This window comes from Pleurodeles waltl, chromosome 5 (genome assembly GCF_031143425.1).
Source record: "Pleurodeles waltl isolate 20211129_DDA chromosome 5, aPleWal1.hap1.20221129, whole genome shotgun sequence".
NCBI lineage: Eukaryota > Metazoa > Chordata > Amphibia > Caudata > Salamandridae > Pleurodeles > Pleurodeles waltl.
In genome coordinates this window covers 1,089,215,944-1,089,230,004 of record NC_090444.1, presented here as the reverse complement: position 1 = coordinate 1,089,230,004, position 14,061 = coordinate 1,089,215,944, and positions in this window count along the sequence as shown.

Here is a 14,061-nt window from a genome sequence, read left to right as displayed (position 1 = left end):
AAATTAGAAGCATGCTTACTAACCTTACTAGAAATAGTACAGACTTGAAGGATCTGAAAGAACCTGGTGTTTGGGAGAAATTTGGGAAAGGAATTGCCAGAGTGGGAAGCTGGTTTACCAATATTTGGAATGGGGTACTTGCAAAAATTATGATGGGTCTATTAATTGTTTTGGTTTGTCTATTAGGATTATGGGGGGCATGTAAAATCAATGACAAAGTAAAAAGAAATTGGACTAAAAGAGCCCGACGAAATGAAGAAAGTGAAAGAGAGAAAATGTTCAATGAAATATGGGAAAGCTCACATAAAGGGCAAGATGTCGAAATGCGTATTATGCGCAAGGTGAAAAATTAAGATCAAAAAGAAAATTGTGTGATGACGAGCGTCATCAGAGGAGGGACTGAGAGAGCGTAGTTTAAATATTATATATCTAGATGTGAAATGCTTACAATTAACAAAGCTGCATTAATAGTTATCAAATATTATTCATTTGAAATATATTCTAACATACCTATAAACGTGAAGAATTATTGTATGCATAAACTAATGTCGACTGTAAGAAATAATTGCTTGTACTATGATTAATTGAATACGTTTACATCTACGAAGATTGTATTTATTAGCATCCATAAGTCTTAAGTTAGCGTGAGTCGAAAACTGCTAGTTTTTCTCATCCGCTTGCTAGCTGCTTTATTATAAAGTTATACGCTTTGCAACAAAATATGGACACTTTCAAGGACATTGAACCACGGAAAAGAGAACTCTTGACCCGAAGAGTGTGCCAGAGAATGAAGTAACCCCGGATGTGCCACCTACGAAAAACGTCAATTATGAAGACCAATCAAAATGTTATAAGCTATCGTGAAATGACAAGTGCATTACTTAATGTATAATTTGATAGGTTACAGATAGTGGGGTGTAGTGACTATCCAATAGAATTTTGGGGGAATGTATTATGAAAAAGGGATAAAAACCCATGACACATGAGACTCGGGGAACTAGGTAGGGAATGATATCGATTGCATCCAGAAACTCTGTCACTCTGTTTGGTGACTTGAGACTTAATGAACCATCCTCACCCTTAGTCGCCCCATTACACTTTCTTCCTTATGAGGGAAGTGTCCCCTGCCCTTAGACTAGATAGACTGACGGCGATTCAACTGATGTCCTGAAGATGAAGACTGATCCTGTATGCTGACCTATCCCGAGGAGGGTAATTATGACTGTTGCTATTGAAATTCGTTTATTTGCTTTTCCTTTCTAGGTGCCAACTGCTGTATTTGTGATTAGAGACCTTAGTTAGATGTTTTTCCAAATTGATGTTCTAAATTGTTTTGCATGAAGCCCAACATGCTGATGCTAATTAGTGGCTAGATGAGGCATTCACCTTGACTGACGTAACTGACGTGACTGACGTGGTGCTATGCTGAACTAAGACATATATGAGGTTCTATGCAATTTGATTTGTTTATCTTCATATTACTATCTTATGTTTGTGATCTTTGTATTGTTGAAACCTTATCATAGTTGCCGCATTGTGACTATACTCTTTTGCTTCTTGGTTTTGAGATTAATACATCTGCTATTAGATTGTAATCAATAGGGAATAAAATTCCCAAAACTTCAATAAGGTGTGGTTATTCATGACTGAAAGGTCATGGTTGCGTTAACGATCTTGACTAATGTCTAAATTGAGATATATTGTGGTGATATATGTTGACAATATTATTGATATATTGCTTGATATATTGATCAGTTACCTCGTCTTATGGTGTCTCACCACTGGGTCCAAAGATTCATCGGCCTAAAACGAGTCCTAAAATGTATAAATTAACATAGAAGGATGCGTTATCACCCTCATTAATAATGTGCTTTGAGCAAAACAGCAATATGATGCTACCATCTATTAGGCACTATTAGCCAGACTCTTCACTAATCACCCTCTCAGTTGAATCCCAGTGCAACAGTGATAACCGATACACTGAGCTCTGTGACTTTATACGTGCAATACATTTTGTGGTGCCTCAGCAATTCTGATGATTTCAGCTCTCTGGAAGATCAAGACGAGAAGCTTGAGCCTCTTAGGTGACCATTAGACCCACAACAGTTGTAATATTGGGCTCTGTAAGAATCAATAGTCTGTACTCAGATGAGTACTCTTGCTGTACAAAGTGTGCATTGGCTTATTCTTGCACATCAAACCTTTGTCTACTCAAGCTAACCTCTTCATAAGTGATTGACCTACAGCACATGCCGATGCTAGCAATATCATTAAAGCCTGTTCTACCTAATAATCAACTCAAACAGCTATATTCTTTGATTATGTGGCTTAGTGCCACAGTTTTGTGAACTACAGGATTTGCCCGTTAGCACACAACCCCGCATTCTGATGCAAAAGGATGTACATGACTCTTCAAAAGTCACATTGGCAACTTCCTTATTCTAAGGTGCTCTCAGGGAAGTTCAAGAAGTGACAGGCATCACAAGACCCTTCTAATATGGAATATACCGCAATGACTCCGTTCCAAAAAAAGAAGTGTCTGTTAAGTTTACAGTGGTTCAAGAAAGCCTGAGTAACGATAATGGTAAAGTTAAATTTATTCTTTCAGACATCCCCGTCTTTCAGAATAGGCAACAAGAATTTTGCTCCTTGCACTGCAAGGTGGTAGGCTTGAAAGGCAGGAGTTGCCGGGACAACATAATGATCTTGGGTATTCTGAAAAACACTGAGAAAAAAACAGAGATGCTCGCTTTTTAGGATGTTTCCTCAGACACCTCCTAAGTCTCCCCTTTATGCATCCCCTGGAGTTTCAGAGGGCACACAGAGCCCCCACAACTATTAAAGGCATACCTTCACTGACATCAACAGGCTACACAGAGTCTGATTGCAGCAAAATAGATAATATGCCCTTTCCTGTATGATAACCACATGTTTTGGTTATAGTGTGTGATTTTTCCCATGAAATAAATATAAAGAAGAATACTTTCTTGGGCCTTGATTTTCATTTGATAAAATGGAACCACCAAAATGGACTACTTGATTTGGCTTTCATGCTCATCACAATCACACATTGGATTTTCTTTTTATCCTGCTTCTTCTTCAAGTGGGTTTCTCTGTTCATCCTGTTGATTGGTCTGGCTTGCTAGAATGTTTTTATTTTTACTGCACCCAGTTTTTTCATTACAACATGCTTCACTTCTAGTTACATCTCTTGACTACGTATGACAATTCTAGAGTCTGGGGTTGCTTCAGGAAATGGTCAGACCATTCTTTACTTCAGCAAAGGCTTCAACCATCACTAAAAGAGTCCCACCCTCAACAGGGTGCAATCCCAATAAAAGGCCATGAAAATGGAATACGTTCAAGATTATTTGGTGGTGGTGGATAATGCAACTTTACAAATCCAGACCATGACTAATGAAAATGCTTCTTTTCTCTGTTGCTGGCAGCTCAACAAGGTACTCTTAGTTCACTTTTAATGGGATAAGCAGAAGTGAAATGTTTCCAAAACTTCTGGAAGCTGGAGGAGTTTCTTGTTTTATGTCAAATTAATGTTATCTTCATACAAAACAAATAATTTAGTGATCAAGCAAAGGTGGGATTCATTGTTAGCAATTTTAATGGAAATGTCTTATCTTTGATTTCTCAAGCCAGTCAACATTTTGAAAACCCTTTCATTCTTCCTCATTGAAGTGACACACTGGAGGAGAGAAAAGCTCCCCTGTACAATTCAAAGGGTGCTCTTTGATTCAATGAGAGATCACAAGGAGGGGGCCAGGACACATCTCAGGAAAGAGATGGGGCTGGTAAGGGAATCACAGTTTCATGGGGGCAGATAAGGGCATTGTAAAAAAATAGATTGTTGATTAAGTGGGGTGCTAACCTTGCTCAAGCAACAGCCACAATTTCTGTCATCACTAAATTTTATGTACTTAACCCTCTGGTATCTTGGCACAAAAGCAGTCAGGCTTAAGGTAGTGGCAATGTGTAAAGTATTTATGCAGCACAGAAATAGTAAAAAAGTGAAAACACAACACAAGAAAAATCCCACACAAATTTAGAACAAAAGAGAAAATTTAAGACATGATTTGACTCAAAAACAGCAATAATCCAAACAGTGTAACAGGAGTTCATAATTTTTAAAGCTTAAAGCAAAAACTGGTGCCTAAAAGGTCAAAGCCCCAAATGCGTACATCAAGGGCCAGATGTATGATTCTGGCCCATTGCGATTCGGTAATTGCGATTTTTAAGATATCGCAATTACCGACTCGCAAAGGGCTATGTATCACATTTGTGATTCGGTAATTGCGATTTCTTAAAAATCGCAAATGCAATTACCGAATCGCAAATTGCGATACTGGCCCCACTCGCAGCTATGGGCCTGTTGGCCCATAGCTGCAAATGTTTTGCATTTCGCAAATTGCGATTTCTGAAACAGAAATTGCAATTTGTGAAAAGCAAAGGGCCAGGGTGCTGGGGGCCTAAGGCCCCCTCTCCTGCACCCCATTTTTTTTTCTCACATGTAAAGTACACACATGCCAAAAGGGCATGTGTGCTTTACATTTCACATTTAAAAATGCAGTTTTACTGCATTTTTAAATTTTGCACCAGGTTACCACCTGGTTGCAGGTCATGGTATTTTGCACTTGCAAAATACCATTCTGCGAAAAATCGCAATTTGCGATTTTTGGCAGAATTGCGTTGCAACCTGGATTTTGCGAATCGCAATTTGCGATTGCAATTTTTGCAATTTTTGCAATTTTCGGTTTTTGGGCTGCGAATGCAGTTGATGCATTGCAGACCCCGATTTTGCACTCGCAAACGTCCGATTTCACTGTTTGCGAGTGCAAAATCAGATGATACATCTGGCCCCAAGTCACACAAGACCAGGTCAAATCTTAAAAATATGGTAGACCGCAATGGAGTGAGAGTTGATTTGAACAGTGGAATGCGCCCAGTCTGTACCTTTGAAATTCAACAAAATATCTCTAAGAAGGTAGAAGTTCCCTGAGGCAAGGCTGCAGAGCATGTTTCTTAGTATGAGGTGTTGTCATCAGGGAGGCACTGGATAAAATAGTGGTGAAGATGTTCATGTCCAGATTTAGGGTCTGATTCTGAGTTTGGTGGTCGGACTATCAGACTGCCATGTTGGCAGTCCCAAAAAGACTGTTGCCTCAGTGATCCCTAGCCCGCCATACTGAGATGCAAAGAGGCAGAACTGCCACCTGTCAATCAAAAAGCTAGACTGCCAGTGGCCTGGCGGTCTCCTATCTTGGCAGTCTGACCTCAGCACCATCAGCACTGCGGCTGACTACCGAGCCTATTGCAAACACATAGGGGCATATTTATACTCTGTTTGTGCCGGAATTGTGTCGTTTTTTTTACGCAATTCCGAAGCAAAACTAACTCCATATTTATACTTTGGCGTTAGACGCGTCTAGCGCCAAAGTCCATGGAGTTTGCGTCATTTTTTAGCGTGGACACCTACTTTGCGTTAATGATATGCAAGGTAGACGTTCCCGTCTAAAAAATTGACTCTGAGGCATGTGCGCCGTATTTACACTCCCGGGCAAAATTCACGCCCGGGAGTGGGCGGGTCAAAAAAATGATGTACGGCCGCTTTTGCGCCATTTTTTTGCGCCTGGACAAGGCAGGCGTTAAGGGACCTGTGGGCTCGGAAGGAGCCCAGAGGTGCCCTCCATGCCCCCAGGGACCCCCCTGTCACCCTTGCCCACCCCAGGAGGACACCCAAGGCTGGAGGGACCCATCCCAGGGACATTAAGGTAAGTTCCGGTAAGTATTTTTTAAAACATTTTTTGTGGCATAGGGGGGCCTGATTTGTGCCCCCCTACATGCCACTATGCCCAATGATCATGCCCAGGGGACAGAAGTCCCCTGGGCATGGCCATTGGGCAAGGGGGCATGACTCCTGTCTTTGCTAAGACAGGAGTCATTTCAATGGGGGTTGGGAGTCGAAAAAATGGCGCAAATCGGGTTGAGGTGAAAAATTTGCCTCAGCCTGACTTGCCCCATTTTTTGGCGCCCAAGCTCCATATCCCCCTACGCCGGCGCTGCCTGGTGTATGTCGTTTTTTTCCACGCACACCAGGCAGCGCCGGCGGCTAACGCCGGCTAACGTCATTGATTAAATACGCCGCCCGCATGGCGCTTCAGAATGGCGTTAGCCGGCGCTAATTTTTTTGACGCAAAACTGCGTTAGCGCAGTTTTGCGTCAAAAAGTATAAATATGGCCCATAGTCGCCATGCTAGTCTCATCACAGCGGTTAGCCAATCCCGATTGACCACCGCAGTATGCGTCCAGCAAAGTAACAGACAAGTGGACATTGGATTAATTAAAAAACAACACAGCTGGCACACATTGATTCAGTGTACACACCTGCAAATCACACTATAAAACACACCCCTTCACAGACCACAATTCTTTGCATCTCCACTGGAAGTCAAAGACCCCCGACCACAGTTTTTTGTATTTTTCATGGAATAGGCACCCCATTTTTCACCATCCCATATAACACCTTGCACAAACGTTTGTCCATTCCCTCCCTATTGCTCTTCCACTGTTAAGTAAGCCCCTGTCACCCACTTAGTTGTCCACCATGTCACGTGCCAACAATTCCTGTTTTTCTGAATATGAGTTGAGAGTCATGGTGAATGAAATCATAGGAGTAGAGCCACAATTGTTCGGAACCAAAGTCCAACATACTCCTCTCAGTAGGGAAATTGAACCATAGCAAAGGATAGTTGACAGTGTGAAAGCTATAGGCACTACCCTGCACACAAACATGGACATTAGAAAGAGGTGGAAAGAACTGAGGGGAAAGGTCCATCCATGGCTACAGGCAACAGATGGATTCCAACAAGACTGGGAGTGGCACTCCCAGTGCCCTATTAAGACTTTTTCCCTGGGAGGAGAAGGTTTTGGCAATTATGCATCTTGAGGGCTTGAAAGGAATACCTGGGGTAGTAGTGCCTGGTAAGTTACCACACAAAAGCTGTTGCAAAAAAGCAATTCCTTACATGTTTATTGCTCACTTTTTGCCACTGAGTATCTGAGATGTACCACTGCCAATGTGTATTGTTGGGCCCAATAGCACAGCTACCAAGCCCATTACATGCTATACAATGAACTGGTGCCAGTAAGTATTTTTATATCACAAAAACATCCCAGGAATCATGGTATGTTTCAACATGTAAATGTGTGCTCAAACCTAAATGCAGTCTACCTACAGATATGTAGTACCCAACATATGCCAAGTGGTTGGAACTACAGAGAGTGAAATAACTACACTACCATGTTTCTCAAACACCAACCACCAGCCCAGTGTGCATTTGCCAAAATACCTCTGTTTATCAACTCCCAAAATGAGGTACCTAGTGTGCACTTACCCAAATACCCCTGTTTATCAATTCCAAAATTAAGTTTACTCACCTGGGAGGATAGCATTTGTCAAGTCTTGGGGAGTAGAGGGAGTGACCTGGCTACAAAGCCTTGGAGGCCCTGTTTCTCTAACTCCTACCACCAGCCCAGTGTTCACTTGCCCAAAAAACCCTGTTTGTTGACTCCCAAATGAAGTTTACTTACCTGGGAGGATACCATTTATCATGTCTTGGGAAGTTGAGGGAGTAACCTGACTACAAAGCCCAGGAGGTCCTGTTTCTCCAACACAAACCACCAGCCCAGGTCCACTTGCTAAAATACCCATTTTTTAACTCTCTAATGAAGTTTCCCCATCTGGGAGGATACCATTTGTCAAGTGTTGGGAAGTAGAGGGAGTGACCTGACAACAACTACCAGGAGGCCCGATTTCTCTAACTCCAACCACCAGCCCAGTGTTCACTTGCCCAAGTACACCTGTTTGTTAACTCTCAAATAAAGTTAACTCACCTGGGAGGATACCATTTGTCCAGTCTTAGGAAGCAGAGTAACTGACCTGACTGCAAAACCCAATAGGCCCTGTTTCTCTAACTCCAACCACCAGCCCAGTGTGCACTTACCCAAATACCCCTGTTTATCAACTCCCAAATTAAGTTTACTGATCTGGGAGGATATCATTTGTCAAGTCTTGGAAAGTAGAGAGAGTGACATGAATGCAAAGCCCAATAGGCCCTGTTTTTCTACCCCCATCTACCAACCAAGTGTGCACTTGCCCAAATACACCTGTTTGTTAACTCTCAAATGAAGTTTACTCACCTGGGAGGATACCATTGGTTAAGTCTTGGGAAGTAGAGGGTGTGACCTGTCTGCAATGCCCAGGAGATCATGTTACTCTAACTCCAACCACCCGCCCAGTGTGCACTTGCCTAAATACCTCTGTTTGTCTATTCCCAAATGATGTTTACTCACCTGCAAGTGAGCAATATACAGATCATGCTCAACTCATGTGTCTGTCTACCTAGCTCCATCTTGAGCTGCTAACCCAGGATGAAACTATTGAGGATGCGCAAACACACAGAGACAAGAGAGACCAGATCTGCTGGCGGCGGGACCCGGAAGCCCCTTTAAATTTTGATTGCACGCCCGCTGCTGCGGGACGCGCAAACACACAGAGACAAGAGAGACCGGAGCTGCTGGGGGCGGGACCCGGAAGCCCCTTTAAATTTTGATGGTGCGCCCGCTTCGCAGGACGCGCACGGGCAAAGCCCGGGCCAAGGGCGGGCCCGTCCTGTGACCGGTTGAGGCCGGGCCGGGCCCCCCCTCTGAGGCCTGCAGACCAGGAGGTCTTGTGTGTCTAGCATCAAGGGAAGAGAGGGGATTATTGCATGTTGCGCTGGACTCCCTGATCTTTGCTGGCTGACTGGAGCTGGGGGAGGGAACCTGCAGCCCCTGTAAACTTAATTTAACTTTGCGCGCCCGCTCCGTGGTTCGGTCTGGACTGCTTTGACCGTTGCTGGCTGGCGGGAGTAGGGGGCGGGAATCTGTAGCCCTCTAAACTAATCTTTAAACAAAGCCCCCTTACCCGCCACCGACCGGGCTAGATTTTGTGCGTCTTACAGTAATTTAGAGGTTCTGTAACTTATTAGGGAGTTTTTCATTCTCAATTTATTACTTACATTTTAGATTTTGCTTTCCCCTGGTGAGGAATCATTCTTTGTTAGGGTGTGCTTCAGCACACTGTGTTGCCTTGTGGAGTAGTTAGTGTTCGCGGGGGCTGGGCCTGGTTATTTTGCCTTTGGGACATCTCAACCTATCTCAGGAGTTCTTAGACCTGTGGTATCCACGCCTATGATAGAATGTTTTACTATTGCTGTCTAAGGGTACTTTTGTGAAATGTATTTATCATGGGGAAAAGGAAAATTAGTCTGCAGCAGGGGGATTGTGGGAAGGGCTCTTCAGTCCAACCCTCCATTACTAGTTATCTATCTTCTGTAATTGGGGCTATCATATCTGAATTAGAACAAGTAGAAGAAAGGGTTGGGGCTGTCCAGAAATCTGCTCAGCCGCCCCCACTTGAGCCTGTTGTTCATATAAATACTAATTCAAGAACCGGGCCTTTACTACCGGCCTTGTCCTCTAATATTACACTGCTGGGTCATGATGCAATTCCTCTTACAGACTCAATCAATTCTCCTACCCCAATTGTTAATTTATCCCTGTAATATTTCCTGCTCCCAGGCTGATTCCCCTCCATTGAAGAAGAGGAGAGCTGGGAAAAAGTTAAAGAACACAAAAAAGGATCTGGGCTCTAGAAAGAGAACATACATACATCCGGAATTAAGTGCTAAGGATCCAATTGCCTTGGCTTCCACTCTTGAATGTTCTTTGAAGAAGGGTGCCCCTGAAGATTTTACTAGCGCTATAAATCCTATACTTAAATCTTTTTGTGCAACATCAGAGGCGAAACTTATCACAATGATTACTAGAAAGCTTGACTGTTTTTGTAATGATGTAACTAGTACTTTATTCCAATTACTTAATCCAGGATTACTAAATTCGGGAAAACCTCATAGTCAATTCCCGGTACAACAAACCAACCCCTTACCTACTTTGTTACCCCAAGGAGATAATATTCCCTCGGCCAATTCACAGGTTGTTTCTGGCCAAGATAACTTAGTAAATGATTCTGCTCAGGGGACGACCATGGAAGTTTACCCCTCTGGTTGCATGTTTCGGTACATAACAAATCTGTAAATCATGCAGATTCTCTGCACCTACCTCCAGATTGTAATCCGTATGTATTGGTTTTATCAAATGTTTCCTCTCTGGAGGGTTCCAAAATAGAAGATACCCAATCTTTAATAAGGAAGCCTGGTCATTGGTGGAAATCTAATTTTAAACCACATATTCACTATAATGATAAGATTCTTATTGCATGTAGAGTGAAGATGGTTGGATATTCAAAGAAAATGGAGGGAGACTATGTTGTTTTAAATTTTGCAAACCCTTGTTCAGTGGACTACTTTTTGGCTAACTCTGACTAATGCAACAGGTCACTTAATGGGATTCAAATACATTCTCTGTGTCATTTTTATGACTCCTCGCTCTTACTACGCTTTTGATTTGGTCAATAGGTCGAAGTTATGGCAAATTTTGGGATCTTTAGGTTGTGATACGACACTTTTGGAGCTTAACAAACTGTCCATTCCCTCCCTATTGCTCTTCCACTGTTAAGTAAGCCCCTGTCACCCACTTAGTTGTCCACCATGTCACGTGTCAACAATCCCTGTTTTTCTGAATATGAGTTGAGAGTCATGGTGAATGAAATCATAGGAGTAGAGCCACAATTGTTTGGAACCAAAGTCCAACATACTCCTCTCAGTAGGGAAATTGAACCATAGCAAAGGATAGTTGACAGTGTGAAAGCTATAGGCACTACCCTGCACACAAACATGAACATTAGAAAGAGGCAGAAAGACCTGAGGGGAAAGGTCCGTCCATGGCCACAGGCAACAGATGGATTCCAACAAGACTGGGAGTGGCACTCCCAGTGCCCTATTAAGACTTTTTCCCTGGGAGGAGAAGGTTTTGGCCATTATGCATCTTGAGGGCTTGAAAGGAATACCTGGGGTAGTAGTGCCTGGTAAGTTACCACACAAAAGCTGTTGCAAAAAAGCAATTCCTTACATGCTTATTGCTCACTTTTTGCCACTGAGTATCTGGGATGTACCACTGCCAATGTGTATTGTTGGGCCCAATAGCACAGCTACCAAGCCCATTACATGCTATACAATGAACTGGTGCCTGTAAGTATTTTTATATCACAAAAACATCCCAGGAATCATGGTATGTCTCAGCATATAAATGTGTGCTCAAACCTAAATGCAATCTACCTACAGATATGTAGTACCCAACATATGCCAAGTGGTTGGAACTACAGAGAGTGAAATAACTACACTACCCTGTTTCTCAAACTCCAACCACCAGTCCAGTGTGCATTTGCCAAAATACCTCTGTTTATCAACTCCCAAAATGAGGTACCTAGTGTGCACTTACCCAAATACCCCTGTTTATCAATTCCAAAATTAAGTTTACTCACCTGGGAGGATAGCATTTGTCAAGTCTTGGGGAGTAGAGGGAGTGACCTGGCTACAAAGCCTTGGAGGCCCTGTTTCTCTAACTCCAACCACCAGCCCAGTGTTCACTTGCCCAAAAAACCCTGTTTGTTGACTCCCAAATGAAGTTTACTTACCTGGGAGGATACCATTTATCATGTCTTGGGAAGTTGAGGGAGTAACCTGACTACAAAGCCCAGGAGGTCCTGTTTCTCCAACACAAACCACCAGCCCAGGTCCACTTGCTAAAATACCCATTTTTTAACTCTCTAATGAAGTTTAACCATCTGGGAGGATACCATTTGTCAAGTGTTGGGAAGTAGAGGGAGTGACCTGACAACAACTACCAGGAGGCCCGATTTCTCTAACTCCAACCACCAGCCCAGTGTTCACTTGCCCAAGTACACCTGTTTGTTAACTCTCAAATAAAGTTAACTCACCTGGGAGGATACCATTTGTCCAGTCTTAGGAAGCAGAGTAACTGACCTGACTGCAAAACCCAATAGGCCCTGTTTCTCTAACTCCAACCACCAGCCCAGTGTGCACTTACCCAAATACCCCTGTTTATCAACTCCCAAATTAAGTTTACTGATCTGGGAGGATATCATTTGTCAAGTCTTGGAAAGTAGAGAGAGTGACATGAATGCAAAGCCCAATAGGCCCTGTTTTTCTACCCCCATCTACCAACCAAGTGTGCACTTGCCCAAATACACCTGTTTGTTAACTCTCAAATGAAGTTTTCTCACCTGGGAGGATACCATTGGTTAAGTCTTGGGAAGTAGAGGGTGTGACCTGTCTGCAATGCCCAGGAGATCATGTTACTCTAACTCCAACCACCCGCCCAGTGTGCACTTGCCCAAATACCTATGTTTGTCTATTCCCAAATGATGTTTACTCACCTGCAAGTGAGCAATATACAGATCATGCTCAACTCATGTGTCTGTCTACCTAGCTCCATCTTGAGCTGCTAACCCAGGATGAAACTATTGAGGACGCGCAAACACACAGAGACAAGAGAGACCAGATCTGCTGGGGGCGGGACCCGGAAGCCCCTTTAAATTTTGATTGCGCGCCCACTGCTGCAGGACGCGCAAACACACAGAGACAAGAGAGACCGGAGCTGCTGGGGGCGGGACCCGGAAGCCCCTTTAAATTTTTATGGCGCGCCCGCTTCGCAGGACGCGCGCGGGCAAAGCCCGGGCCAAGGGCGGGCCCGTCTTGTGACCGGTTGAGGCCGGGCCGGGCCCCCCCTCTGAGGCCTGCAGACCAGGAGGTCTTGTGTGTCTAGCATCAAGGGAAGAGAGGGGATTATTGCTTGTTGCGCTGGACTCCCTGATCTTTGCTGGCTGACTGGAGCTGGGGGAGGGAACCTGCAGCCCCTGTAAACTTAATTTAACTTTGCGCGCCCGCTCCGTGGTTCGGGCTGGACTGCTTTGACCGTTGCTGGCTGGCGAGAGTAGGGGGCGCTAACCTGTAGCCCTCTAAACTAATCTTTAAACGAAGCCCCCTTACCCGCCACCGACCGGGCTAGATTTTGTGCGTCTTACAGTAATTTAGAGGTTCTGTAACTTATGAGGGAGTTTTTCATTCTCAATTTATTACTTACAGTTTAGATTTTGCTTTCCCCTGGTGAGGAATCATTCTTTGTTAGGGTGTGCTTCAGCACACTGCGTTGCCTTGTGGAGTAGTTAGTGTTCGCGGGGGCTGGGCCTGGTTATTTTGCCTTTGGTACATCTCAACCTATCTCAGGAGTTCTTAGACCTGTGGTATCCACGCCTATGATAGAATGTTTTACTATTGCTGTCTAAGGGTACTTTTGTGAAATTTATGTATCATGGGGAAAAGGAAAATTAGTCTGCAGCAGGGGGATTGTGGGAAGGGCTCTTCAGTCCAACCCTCCATTACTAGTTATCTATCTTCTGTAATTGGGGCTATCAAATCTGAATTAGAACAAGTAGAAGAAAGGGTTGGGGCTGTCCAGAAATCTGCTCAGCCGCCCCCACTTGAGCCTGTTGTTCATATAAATACTAATTCAAGAACCGGGCCTTTACTACCGGCCTTGTCCTCTAATATTACACTGCTGGGTCATGATGCAATTCCTCTTACAGACTCAATCAATTCTCCTACCCCAATTGTTAATTTATCCCTGGAATATTTCCTGCTCCCAGGCTGATTCCCCTCCATTGAAGAAGAGGAGAGCTGGGAAAAAGTTAAAGAACACAAAAAAGGATCTGGGCTCTAGAAAGAGAACATACATACATCCGGAATTAAGTGCTAAGGATCCAATTGCCTTGGCTTCCACTCTTGAATGTTCTTTGAAGAAGGGTGCCCCCGAAGATTTTACTAGCGCTATAGATCCTATACTTAAATCTTTTTGTGCAACATCAGAGGCGAAACTTATCACAATGATTACTAGAAAGCTTGACTGTTTTTGTAATGATGGAACTAGTACTTTATCCCAATTACTTAATCCAGGATTACTAAATTCGGGAAAACCTCATAGTCAATTCCCGGTACAACAAACCAACCCCTTACCTACTTTGTTACCCCA